The sequence below is a fragment of the Zingiber officinale genome, chromosome 4A (assembly GCF_018446385.1).
Source record: "Zingiber officinale cultivar Zhangliang chromosome 4A, Zo_v1.1, whole genome shotgun sequence".
Taxonomy (NCBI): domain Eukaryota; kingdom Viridiplantae; phylum Streptophyta; class Magnoliopsida; order Zingiberales; family Zingiberaceae; genus Zingiber; species Zingiber officinale.
In genome coordinates, this window is record NC_055992.1 from 57,481,112 (window position 1) to 57,494,896 (window position 13,785).

At 38.2% G+C, this 13,785-nt stretch overlaps 1 non-coding gene across 1 annotated transcript; it reads left to right on the forward strand.

The window, feature by feature from the left end:
• Nucleotides 1-12,935: 12,935 nt before the first annotated feature.
• LOC121973959 lies at nt 12,936-13,041 on the forward strand. The gene has a single exon (XR_006109859.1). It is a non-coding gene; the product is annotated as a small nucleolar RNA R71 (small nucleolar RNA).
• The last annotated feature ends 744 nt before the right edge of the window (nt 13,042-13,785 follow it).

A 13,785-nucleotide genomic window follows, 5' to 3' on the forward strand; every position in this document is an offset into this window, starting at 1 on the left:
GTACATAGCATGGCGTACATGATAGATCCTATGACTGAGACATAAGGGATCTGATCCATGTTGTCTCTCTCCTCTCTAGAAGAGGGACCTTGAGTCTTCGAAAGACTCACGCCATGTGACATCGGCAGAAATCCCTTCTTGGAGTTCTGCATGGCAAACCGAAGGAGTACCTTGTCAATATATGTACTCTGACTTAGGCCAAGCAATCTCTTAGATCTATCTCTATAGATCTGTATCCCTAGAATGCGGGATGCCTCACCTAAGTCCTTCATTGAGAAGCAACTCCCTAGCCAAGTCTTGACAGACTGAAACATAGGGATGTCCTTCCCAATGAGTAGTATGTGATCCACATACAATATGAGGAAGACAACTATATCCCCTACAACCTTCTTGTAGACACAAGGTTCATCTTCGTTCTTGATGAAACCAAACTGTTTTATTGCATCATCGAATCAAAGATTCCAGCTCCGAGAAGCTTGCTTTAGTCTATAAATGGACCTATGCAGCTTGCATACTCTACTAGTATGCTGTGGATCTACAAAACCCTCAGGTTGTGTCATGTACACATCCTCGAGCAGGTTTCCATTCAGAAACGCGGTTTTGACATCCATCTGCCATATCTCATAGTCATGGTAGGCTGCAATAGCAAGCATGATCCGAATGGACTTAAACATCGCTACTGGAGAAAAGGTTTCATCATAGTCAATACCATGAATCTGCTTGAAACCTTTAGCTACCAAGCGACCCTTATAGATAAGTCCATCCATGTCAGTCTTTCTCTTAAAGACCCACTTGCACCCAATGGGTTTTACCCCTTCAAGTGGATCAACCAAAGTCCATACTTGGTTGGTGTACATGGATTCCATTTAGGATCTCATGGCTTCTAGCCATTTCTCGGAATCTGGTCTCATCACAGCTTCCTGATAGGTGGTAGGCTCATCCTCTATGAGCACAATGTCATCATGGTCAGACAAGAGAAATGAGTATCTCTCAGGCTGACGACGTACCCTATCAGACCTGCGAACAGGTATGTCTACTTGAACTGGTTGTTGTTCCTCAACTCCTTATGGAACAACATCATCCACAACACTTTGTGGTTCCAGTTCAACTTCCATCGAGGCTTCAGTGCTATGGTCCGCATCTTGAACTTCTTCAAGATCGAACGTACTCTCACTAGTCTTTCTAGAAACAAAGTCCCTTTCTAGAAAGACCCCAGTCTTTGCCACAACTACCTTGTGCTGACTGAGAATGTAGAAGTAATATCCCTTAGTTTCCTTGGGATATCCAATAAAGTAGCACTTGTCGGATTTGGGTCCTAACTTGTCTGAGACTTGACGTCGAACGTAAAACTCACAATCCCAAATCCTCATGAAAGACACCTGGGCATCTCTCCCAGTCCATATCCTATATGGTATCTTTATCACGGCTTTGGATGGAACTCGGTTGAGTATAAAAGCTGTCGTGTCTAGAGCATAGCCCCAAAGGTATGTTGGAAGATCTGTGTGACTCATCATAGATCGTACCATATCTAATATTGTACGATTCCTCCTTTCGGATACACCATTCCACTGTGGTGTTCCAGGAGGAGTGAGTTGGGATAGAATCTCACACTCAGCTAGGTAGTCACGAAACTCATGGCTAAGGTATTCTCCACCTCGATCTGATCGAAGTATCTTAATACTCTTGCCAAGCTGGTTCTATACTTCATTCATGAATTCTTTGAACTTTTCAAAAGATTCTGACTTATGTGTCATTAAGTACACATAACCATATCTACTGAAGTCATCAGTAAATGTGATAAAGTACCTATAACCACCTCTAGAAACGACATTGAAAGGGCTACATACATAACTATGTATGAGTCCTAACAAATCAGTCGCTCTTTCGCTGTGCCCACTAAAGAGAGTCATGGTCATCTTGCCTAGTAGGCATGACTCGCACGTATCATAAGATTCAAATTCAAATGAGTCCAGCAAACCATCCTTATGAAGCTGGGATAAGTGCTTGTCATTTATATGACCTAAGCGACAGTGCCAGAGATAGGTTTGGTTCATGTCATTTGACTTGAACCTCTTGGTATTTATGTTATAGATAGGGCTTTGAAGATCTAGAATGTAGAGTCCGTTCATCAGAGGTGCACTACAATAGAACATATCTTTTAAATAAATAGAACAACATTTGTCCTTAATTATAAAAGAGAAACCTTTCTTGTCCAAACAAGAAACTGAAATTATGTTTTTAGTTAATGCAGGCACATAACAACAATCATCTAACTCTAATACAAGCCTATAGGGCAGAGATAGAAAATAAGTCCCTATAGCAACAGCAGGAACTCGTGCTCCATTGCCTACACGTAGGTCCACCTCACCCTTCGCCAATGCCCTGCTATTTCTCAGCGCCTACACATTAGTACAAATGTGAGATGCACATCCGGTATCTAATACACATGATGAAGAAATAGATAGATTGACTTCTATAACATATATACCTGAAGTGGAAGTCTCACTTCGCTTCTTCTTAAGATCTTCCAGGTACACCTTGCAGTTCCTCTTCCAGTGCCCGGTCTGACCGCAGTGGAAGTATGTAGCATCCTTGGCGACCCCTCCTTTAGGCTTCAGTGCCTTGCCTTTGCCCTTGGCTTGGGACTTTCCCTTGCCTTTGGGCTTGCCCTTGCCCTTGTGTTTCTGAACCATCAGAACAGAGTGGGGCTTTGCCTTCTTAAGGTTCAGCTCAGCAATTCTTAACATGCTAAGCAGCTCGGGCAGTGGCTTGTCAATTTCGTTCATATTGTAGTTTAGAACGAACTGACTATAGCTATCTGGCAAGGATTGCAAGATCAGGTCAGTGGCCAGCTCTTGGCCAAGCGGGAATCCCAACCTCTATAGGTTTTCTATGTACCCAATCATTTTGAGTACATATGGGCCTACAGGAGCCCCATCTGACATCTTGCACTGAAACAATGCCCTTGAGATCTCAAATCTCTCATGCCTCGCTTGTCCTTGATACAGTTGACGAAGATGTTCAACCATATCGTAAGCGCCCATTAACTCGTGTTGCTTCTGAAGCTTAGAGTTCATGTTCGCGAGCATTAGACAGGACACATCTAATGCGTCATCTTGATGCTTCTTGTAAGCATTTTTGTCAGCTCGCGGGGCATTAGCAGGAGGAGCCCCCGGAATGGGCTGCTCCAGAACGTACTGTTTACGTTCCTGGGTGAGAACTATTCTTAAGTTCCTGTACCAGTCCAGGAAATTTGTTCCGTTGAGCTTGTCCTTCTCAAGGACAGAACGTAGAGAGAAGGTGTTCGTATTCGACGTCATGGTTATCTACAACAGAAAAATACAGAAAATAAATATCATATTCTTTTAAATCATTTAATTAGGCCTTTAACTAAATGATGCTCCCACTGAATTCTATAATTCATGTGGGACAAAATCCACATCATACTAACCCTTGAGTTAGCTTTGGCTAATACGCCCAAGATTTAGTATGATCGGTAGGTAACGATTTACCAATTACATCTCTATGCAACTCTTGTTTATAGGATCATTATCCGCAGTTATATTAAAACTTGAGTTAGCTTTGGCTAATACACCCAAGAATTAATATAAATGTGATTTATATCCTATCTTTCCAACCATTGGAAGAATGCCTATAGTTGTACTCGATCCAACCGAGTTAACTAGGAATACTCAATCTAATTGAGTTTGTATTCGCCCATGCGTTGATAAGTGGGACCAAGATTGTCCTTCCATACCCTACCAAGATAATATGTGTTGCTCTGCTTTGGCAGATTCAACAACACATGTGATCGAGGTAGTGATAGGTATCACGGCACGGTAGGCATTAGAGTTGACGTGATTTAGATCTAATCTAAACGATGATGCGTATCATATACTCGATAGATCTAATCTAATCGAAATGGTGCATCATGTGCACGACTTAAATCTAATCTAATCATTAGGCATTAATTAATTACTTAATCATGCATCACATATACACAAGCAATTAATTAAATTAATTTGTGATTTGTCATGTCCCTACTACGATCTTCTCAAGCCAATGAGAAGATCGGATGGTCAACTTAGGGTCAACAGCTTCTTAAGCTCCTCCCTTTGACCACCTTGTGTTGCTCGCGCCCTCCTCGTAACTCCATCTCGAGTGGACCTTCCACGGCTCCAATTTTGTACATTACAATTTTGAAACTCGAGTTACATTCAAGTCTAAACTAATTTACGACAAGAATAAATAGAGAAAGGCACGACGCGCAGGTCGCGTATCAAAAATACAACACACATAATCACATGACAGCACGCAGGTCGTATTATGAATTACAACACAAAATATACCAATCCAATTGGGTCCTTTTAGGCCATGACTATCACAAATTATACATAATTCTAAATTATGTAATTTCCATAATTTTCTGTAATTTTAATACTAATTTTTACGAGTAAAATTTCCCGGCGGTCCCGTTTAACGGTTTTCGGGCGCAATCGCGAAATGAATCCCCTTGCGGGACCAGGGGCAGCGCCCCTACCCGCGATCTAACCATCGCGAGTGTCCCTTAGTGATCCAATAGCGCCTTAGCCCACTGTCCCAAAAATATTTGGGGTGAAACCTTGCCGTTTTTGAAAAAACTTCTTGGTAGTCGAAGCCTACAAGTGTCGAGACACTTGTGCTTCGCTTCTACGAGAAAAATTCCCATAAAAACTCTAAAAATCATAAAATTACAGAATATCACAGAACCTATATTTTTCATAAAAAATCAAATTAAACTCGTACAAGTCTTCGCACGTGGCTCTGATACCACTGTTGGGTTTTTCGGGCCACGAAAACCGCTTTTCGTGTCGCGGAAACCCCGAAACCCCCAGCCACGGATCCGTGTGAAGTAAAAACTTTCGAAAAACTTACGAGTACGAGTTTCTAAACCTCGATCTATAGTAGATCTACAAAGGGAAACAAATAATATACCCTTGATGTGCGCCCTACGCGAATCCCGCTCGTCCAATGGTGCAGGATCTCAAGGTTGTCAAAGTAGACAACCCTCTAGAAGTATCCACACGAACACAAGAAGGAGATCACCAAACTAAAGTGTGCTAGCACCTTAGTAGGGTTCGGCAAGATGAGGAGAGGGAGAGAAGAAAATGGAGCAAGGAAGAAGATGAAGGAATGAATGAGAATTACTCAAAAATGAAACTTATTTCTCCAATTGATGTGGTCGGCCACATTAAGAGGATGTGTAACCTCCATGGAATGCCAAGAGTCACAACTCATGGTAACTCCTATGAGGTGACATCCCACTTAAGCAACTATGATGATGTGGAGCATCATCATTGGCCCACTCAATGCCAACTCACCAATGAGGTGGCATAAAGTCAAGTCAAACTTGACTCTTCCTCTTCCTCTCAAGTCAAGTCAAACTTGACTTAATCTCTCTCATGGTTGATCTAATCCAACCATTTAATTCAAGCCAACATAATATAATGAATCTAATTCATTAAATTTAATTGATTCAATGAGTCATAATCTAAATTAGACTCATTGAACACATGAATCAACTTGAGTCCAACTCAATTAGCCCAATTAGGAATACTCTTAATCCAATTTGATTCATCAAATGAATCTAATCCTCTTGGTTCATCATATGAACCTAATCTCCATCTAATTGTCCTTAGTGTGTGACCCTATATGTTCTTGTAACGTTGGCAATGCCCCTAAACCCATTTAGGAGCATAAGTAATGAGCGGTATCTAGCAACACATCATTACTACCCTAGTTACAAGAATGTTGAGATCCAACATCACCTTGTGACTACTAATTATGACTCCTCACAATATATGACAAGTGTCCTTCTATGCTAGACATCTAGATTAATCAATGTGAGGCATAGACCGTGTCATCCTCTGATCAATCTAAATCTTGAACTCCAAGTAGACTCACTAAATCAAATGAGCTCAATATCTCATATTGACTCATTTGGGCATAGCCATGCACTTCGTGGTCTCACTCTATCAAGAATATTGATGTCACTCCCGTCATATAGGAGGGATAGATCCCATCTACATCACTCACATACCTCTGCACAATTCGTTACATACCCAGTAATCGTCTTTATAGTCCACCCAGTTACGGGTGACGTTTGACGAAACCAAAGTACATAACTCCTTATGTAGGGAACCATGGTGACTTCAGGTTTAAGGACTAGTAGTCATACTAATAACCACATGAGAAAGTATATGACACTCATATAACGATCCATGATACTTTCTCATGGCGGGTCATTCAATATACATTCTCCAATGCATACCCATGTGTCAACTTGATATCTCTATATCCATGACTTGTGAGATCAAGTCATCGAGTTGATCTACATGCTAGTCTTATTGCATTAACATTGTCCCTGAAAGTTAATACTCGACTAGGAATGATTAAGAGTAGTGTTCCCTATATCATCTCACTATCGGTTCAACTAACCGATTGATATAGGTGAGAAACTTCTACTCAAGGACGCTATTATACTTAGTTTATTTGGCACCAATACAAGTAAGTATAATAACCAAAAACAAATGCCTTTATTTATATAAGAATATGATACAACTAGTCCATAATACAATTATCAAATAATTGGCTCTAGGGCTCTAACTAACAAATCGTAAACATTTCGATCCAAATCAAGAAGATAGAAAAGAAATGCTTATCTAGAGACGACGAGAAATCTTCGTAACCAATCCTTGCTACCAGAGTCGAATCGGGAATAGAAACACCTTTAGATCACCGGATTGACACCCAAAAGATGGAGAAAAACCTTCAGATTAGATCTCCCCAAAGGGAGAGCCTCCCCCTTTCAATGAGGGAGAAACCCTTTATATAGAGCAGGGGGTTTGGGCGGCACATGACCCGTGTTATGGCCGTGTGGACCTCACACGGCCTCGACTGCTTACCTCTCGGCCAGAGTCATATGGCGGTGTGAGATTCACACGGTCGTGCCATGCTTCTCCTTTGGACGGCTCACACGGTCGTGTCAATCTTGGTCTCTGGAAAGGTTGCACGGTCGTGTGGCACACACGACCTAGCAATTCTTGGCTTATGGAAGGGTTACACAGCTGTGCAGATCTACACGGCCATGTTCTCATTCTGCTTCAAAAGTGACACGACCGTGTGATACCACATGGCCATGTCATCCCCCTCTTCTGCTGATGTTGCACACCTGATCTGCTCCACAAGACCAAGACCATTTTCCTTCCTGTTCCTTTGACATGGCCATGTGGCACACATGGCTAGCGTTGACTTCCTTCGTTCGTTGATCAAATTCGCCATGAACATCTTTTCCTCTCCAAATTTGACTCCTGTAGATAGAAAATACACAAGAGCGGATCTCCAAACAATGAAGAGTAAATATGTTAAAAGTAAAGCAAGGAGTATGAAAATGCATAGATAAAGCATGCATAAAATATAGAAATGCGCATCAAAACATGCTAAACAAGTGTATAAAACCTACTCACATCACACCCCCAGACTTAAACTTTTGCTTGTCCTCAAGCAAAATGCCATAATCAAAACTCACATCCTTAATAATGCATCATAATCCCTAATGCACTTTCCTTACTCTATCTACAAGTTTCATTGATAAGCATGATCATAGAAATAACTCAAGTATGACTTAAGCATAAGTCTCTTTGTGAACAGTGCAAATAAGTGGCCCAAACTCTTCAAGTTTCAATCTTCGTCCTAGTCAAGTCATCATCCAATTGAGTTCCTAATGTTTCCGATGATAGGCATTTACCTGCCATACACTTGGTTCATATTTCTCAATCAACCCAAGGTCTTAAATGCATGCTTGATATCAAGAGAAGCATAACAGTCATTTCCCAGTAACCTAACTCGGTCTCAAAGGGATAACTTACTATTTTCCACTCATGACAACTATTTTTTATATCCCTTTTTCATCATCATCATTTTTTCATTCTTTTTTTTTCATTTCATTTTTTCCCTAACACCTTGTTTGGAAACAACTTAAGTGAAGGAATTGAATTGAATTCCATTAGGAATTGAATTATGACAGGAATTGAATTCAATTCCTATGTTTGGAATGGATTAGTGAATAATAGAATTGAATTGAAATCCTTAATTTGGAATCTATTTGAATTGAATTCCATTCTTATACATTTACCATTTTATCCTCATAACTAATCATTTAATAATCAAGTTAAGTATTAGAGAATAGGAAGAAGGGATCGCACAATTAAGACAGCAGTATGAAGAAGGTGGTGCACGGGAGAAACAGTGCAAGGAGAAGTTTTCGACACAAGGAGAAACGACGCACGGGAGAAAGACAGGAGAAAACAAGAGAGTCGGCAGATGGAAAAAGGGTTTTAAGTTAAAAGGGTAATTAAGTAATTTTAGTTGTTCATGGTAAATCCCTATCCAAATCTGACCATTTGAGGTCTGATTTACTATTCATGTTTTGAATGGAATTGGAATTGAATTCCATATCAAATCTGTCTCAAAAATTCATTCCAAACTATGGAATTGAATTCCAATTACCATAGGAATTCAATTCCATAGGATTCCAAACATGGTGTAAGTGATTGCAAGGTGCAACACTTAAACACAAATATAGATAAGCACAAATGTTGGGATATTTTGATTTTTTTAAATGAGCTTACATGATTCGAATCTCATCTAGTAACCAAAATGAAGTTTGAGAAATCACCATGGAAACCAAGTACTAAACAAATAGGATGAATCATGACTATTTCAATGATATCAACTATTCAAGTTCAAGTAAAGTGTAAGTAAGATCCTTAAGGTTAAGCCAAAACTCAAACTTATTTCTATAGAATACTTAGCTCACATCATGCAACTTAAGATAGAGAAAAGAGATACACTAAACATACTAGCATCATTTACAACATCATGAATCAAGATATAAACGTGCTAACCATTTTACTTTTAGACAAGTAAACATATGAGTGAGGATTGATGTTCTCAATATGAATGCCACAAAACACTTCAAAAGACAAAAAAAACGAAATGCAAACCAAACAAGCATAACAAAAGAAGAAAAAAAAATAAACAAAATGCATAAAACTGAAAATGCAAAAATTTCAGGTTTCAAACCACCCCCTCCCCCGACTTAAACTTTTCATTGTCCCAATGAAATCAATATGGTGGTAATTGAGGTAAATTGGGGAACTCAGGAAGAGGAAAAGGAAAAGCATTAATGAACCATCTTACTTCATCCCTAAAAAATTTATGATATTAAAACAATTTATCTAAATTATCTTGCAAATATCTCATAAAACCTCGAAAATCTTCATTAAACTCCATAAGAGCTCTATAAGAATTCATAAATCCATAAATTTTAACACACAACTCTGTCTCACTCTTGAAACACTCTTGCAATTTCCTAAATTGTTCCTCTCCTTTGTAAACTTTATTTGTAAGTAGTTTGTTAGTCGAATCTAAATCACTATGAATTTTGTCCAAAATAGAATGTAGTTCATGAAATCAAATTTATGAATGTTACGACTAACCGAAGGAACATCTTTTGAAACTGAGGCTGACAATAGTCTAGATTGTTGACTTGCTAAAATTAAATATCAATTATCCTTAACACGAATAGTAGTAAAATCATGATTGGGTAATCTTAAAGGGAAATTGTTTTTAATAAGAAGACTATATCCATGTTCCTCACGCCTTATTATTTTCGTTGCTAAACATGAATTTAGATCTAATATACAAGATTCATCAATCACCTATAATTCATCAAAATCACACCCTAACACTAATGCTATTTGATTTAACAACCCTCCTAAAACAATGGGTGTGGTAGAATCTGCTTTCCCCAATTTCACTAAATGCTTAAGAAAGAAATAATCGGAATTAATTGAAACATTTTCAACCATTGCCCATAAACAATACAAATCCATAAGTATTACTATCCCTTCTTTATCCTCTCGTCCAAATATAGTGTTCTTCATGACTAAATGAATATATCTAAAAATAGGATTAATGATATAAGGAGCTCTAGAAGTGTGAGGGTTAAAATGGGATTGTCCAGAGATTTGTTGCCAAAAGTGTGAATTCTCGAATTCAGGTAAAATTGTACGCACATCATTCTTAGGTAGATCATAACAAGTATTAAAATCACTCAATGTTTATTCATAATATTCATTCAATAGACGAAATTTTAATTTACCCTCTCCTTGTACATTGTCTACTGTTATAGAACTTAAGATTTCTAAAATAATTCTAGGATAAGTTGGATATTTCATATTCATCAACCCACTCCAGCCTATTCTTTCAAATAACGAACCAATATCATCTCTAAACCCTAAAGTATCGAAAGTTGCATCATCCAAAAATTTAGTACACAAGAGAGGACGTTTACTTAAAGAGAAATATCGATGTTGTTGTTCTTTGCTAGAAAAGATAATGTCAAAATTATTGGAAATACCTTTGAAACAAGAGTTTCTTCCTTTTGTGGCAAGCATCTTTTCTTTCCCTTTTCTTGTAAATAAAGTATCCTTGATTACATTCAACATAGTAGAAGCTAAAAAGGTTGAAATTTTAAGGAAGATGAGAGAAGGGATTGAGTGGAAGTAGTTTAGAACCCTTGAAGAGAAGAAAAAGAAGAGAGAAAAGGGGAGTGTGTGGCGGGCACAGCCGTGTAGCACATACACCCCTGTGCCCTAGCCTTTAAAGACTAGGTTCGACCATGCTTTTCCCTTCACACGACCATGTCTAGATTTTCAGCACGGCCATGTAAAGTTACACAGGCCTTGCATTCCCCTTCCCGGCTTGATTCACATGGTCGTGTGTGGTACACGGCTGAATCCTTCTCCTTTTCGGGAATTTCTAGACGGCCGTGTCAATTGGCACGGGCAGTGCAGTCTTCCTCTCTAGTACACTCACACGGTCGTGTGTGGTACATGACTAAGCTATTTTTCTTCTCTGGAATCTTCACACGGTCGTGTCTGGTACACGACTAGCACATCTCCTCCTTGAGTAAGTTCACACGGCTAGTGTGTGTCACACGGTTGAATACTCCTCTTCTTCTGTAGACTTAACACGACCGTGTCTGGTACATGATTGAGCTCTGTTTATCTTGTCATTGATGATCTTCCTCCTTTCCGACTTCTCCAACGCTTCCATGCCCTTGAAGAAATATGACCAGCTCAAGGAAGTGAAACTCAACTTGAAAATAAAAATTAACAACAAATTTAAAAGCACTAATTAATGAAAAAGACAATTACAAATTGAATCTAATATAAAAGAACCCTTGGATTGTCTCCCAAGAAGCACTTGTTTTATGTCATTAGTTCGACCACCTCATTATATTCATCTAAATCTCGCTCTTGGAAGGGTAAGATATTTCAACACCCTCCTACCAAGGGCTTTTATTATGGAGGAAGCTTTCAATATAGGAGATATAAAGTGAAGTATCGCTCTCTCCATCTTCATCTTCTTTGAAGTTCTTTCAGGTGGTTGAAGACGGTTCAGATTGAGCTTCCAATTATAAGCCCAAGTGAAATCTCACATGCAAAGAAAGAGCACACCTCCCATATAAGAGAAATATAAGAAAGAACTATAAAAATATTAAGTTTAACAGAGCATGTATCAAAAGATGAAACACATCCAATAGAATCAATGTTGGATACCTTTATAAAGTTTTCCAAAGGATCACTAAGAATACTTACCTTGTCATTCTGAGAAGTACTTGAAAATTCTAAGCAAGTGGATGTGACATCAGAATCAAATAATGGTTCTGGCTCTGGCTCAGATGTTGGTGCAAGTAAAGGTGATGATTCTTGAGACTCTATTGACTCTGCATAAGTCTCTACACAATGGTCTACAATATGTTCAACCCTTGCAACTCTTACAACCTCTAAGGGTTGTGTGGACAAAGGAGGTGATCCTTGAGATGTTGCTTCCACAACACAGCTCCCTACACATTCTTCCATATCATCATCATCAACACAAATATCAAAAAATAAACCCATATCAATATCCTCAGTGGGAGAATCAACTATAGGAGGATCACTGACTTCATTTGCATTCTTAAGTTGATCTACCTCATTACATTCATCATCTAAAAATTTAGTTTCATCATAACATCCTGTAAAACTTGGAGGTAGATATGAGAACTTGTTATCCAATGCATTATTATCACAATCCTTATATGAAGAGTCTTTATTTTTATATACATCCAGAAACCTGCACTCAACCATATTAGAATCATAGAATTTGCCAAAGTCTTTGTTTGCATTGACCCCCACTAACTTTTGTGGAAAAGGAACCCTTAGTGAAGGTCTTGGGAAAGGTACTTCCATTTTCCCATATTTCCTTTGAGCTTGCGAAGGAGGTCCAACTTACTTATCTAGTGTTGGTATTATCAACCATTGAGGAAAAGGTACTTGTGGCCTTTATGAACTTCCTGGAGTAGTGAAACTGAGTTCTTGAGGTCTTCTATTATTCTTCTCCTCAATTCTAAACAAATCCCTCTTCAGAAGTTCTTCATGATTCTTGCCACTTTTCAACTTAATATCATTATCATTTACACTAGATCTTGTCTGTGTAGGAGGAAGGTCTTTTTTGAATCATTTTGAAACTATGCTATCAATCTTTGCCCCAAATGTTTAAACTCCTCATTTTGTGACTTGTGAATTTCAACATTCTTAGGTGGTTGAACTACATTTTGTTTGACAGACTCTCTTACATTTATGGCTTGCACTTCTTGAATATTTGAGGGAGATTTCATCCAACTTTTATCTGACCATTCTTGGAGATTCAATGTCACTTGATCGATTAATGTATATGCTTTGTCCACACTCATATTCATAAAAGAACCTCTAGATAATGAATCCAAATAATATTTATCTGAGAAATAAATTCCCCTATAGAATATGTGCAAGGTGAGCCATTTTTCCAAATCATGATGAGGGCACTATCTTTGTAGACTCTTAAATTTGTCTCATGCTTCAAATAATGATTCTCCATCTGCTTGAGCAAAATTTGTGATGCAATTCCTCATGTAAATTGTTCTACTTGGAGGGAAAAAATGATTTAAATTTCTTTCCCAATTGTTCCCAACTTGTGATGCTTTGAGGATATAGAGAATATAACCAAGTCCTTGTTTTATCCTTGATACTGAAAGGAAATGTCATCAATCGAACTGCATCCGCTGACACTCCTTCACAGTTCACCATATAACAAAGCTCTAAAAATGTCTCAAGGTGCAGATAAGAACTTTCTGATACTTCTTCAAATTTGTGACCTTGTATCATGAAAATTAACTCTGGGTCTAGTTGAAAACTTTTTGCTTCAATATGATGTTGCACAATGGGAGACATAAATCTTGTAGAAATTGGTGCAGAAAAATCTCTTAAGGGCCTGGTTGACATGTTAGTGCTCATGGATATCTAAGAAAAAAAATTATGAGAAAAAATAAAAATGAAGAACTAAAGACAAGAAATAAAATTTTATATGAAAAGCAAAAAAGAAAATGCAGAATTTAAATTGCAAGAAAGAAAGTGCATAATGAAAACAAGAAAGAAAAGACAAAGGACAAAGAAAAATTTCTAGAGTAACTCATATGCTAATCAACTAATATTAATAAAAAATAATCCTCGACAATGGTACCAAAAACTTGTTACGTCACTGCAAGTGCACGATTACGTCATCAATAATATAAAAGATATCATATCCACAGGGACTGGTTATAACCATTAAAGATATCTCAAAATGAATTAGCTAAACAATCAATTAGAAATTACACGT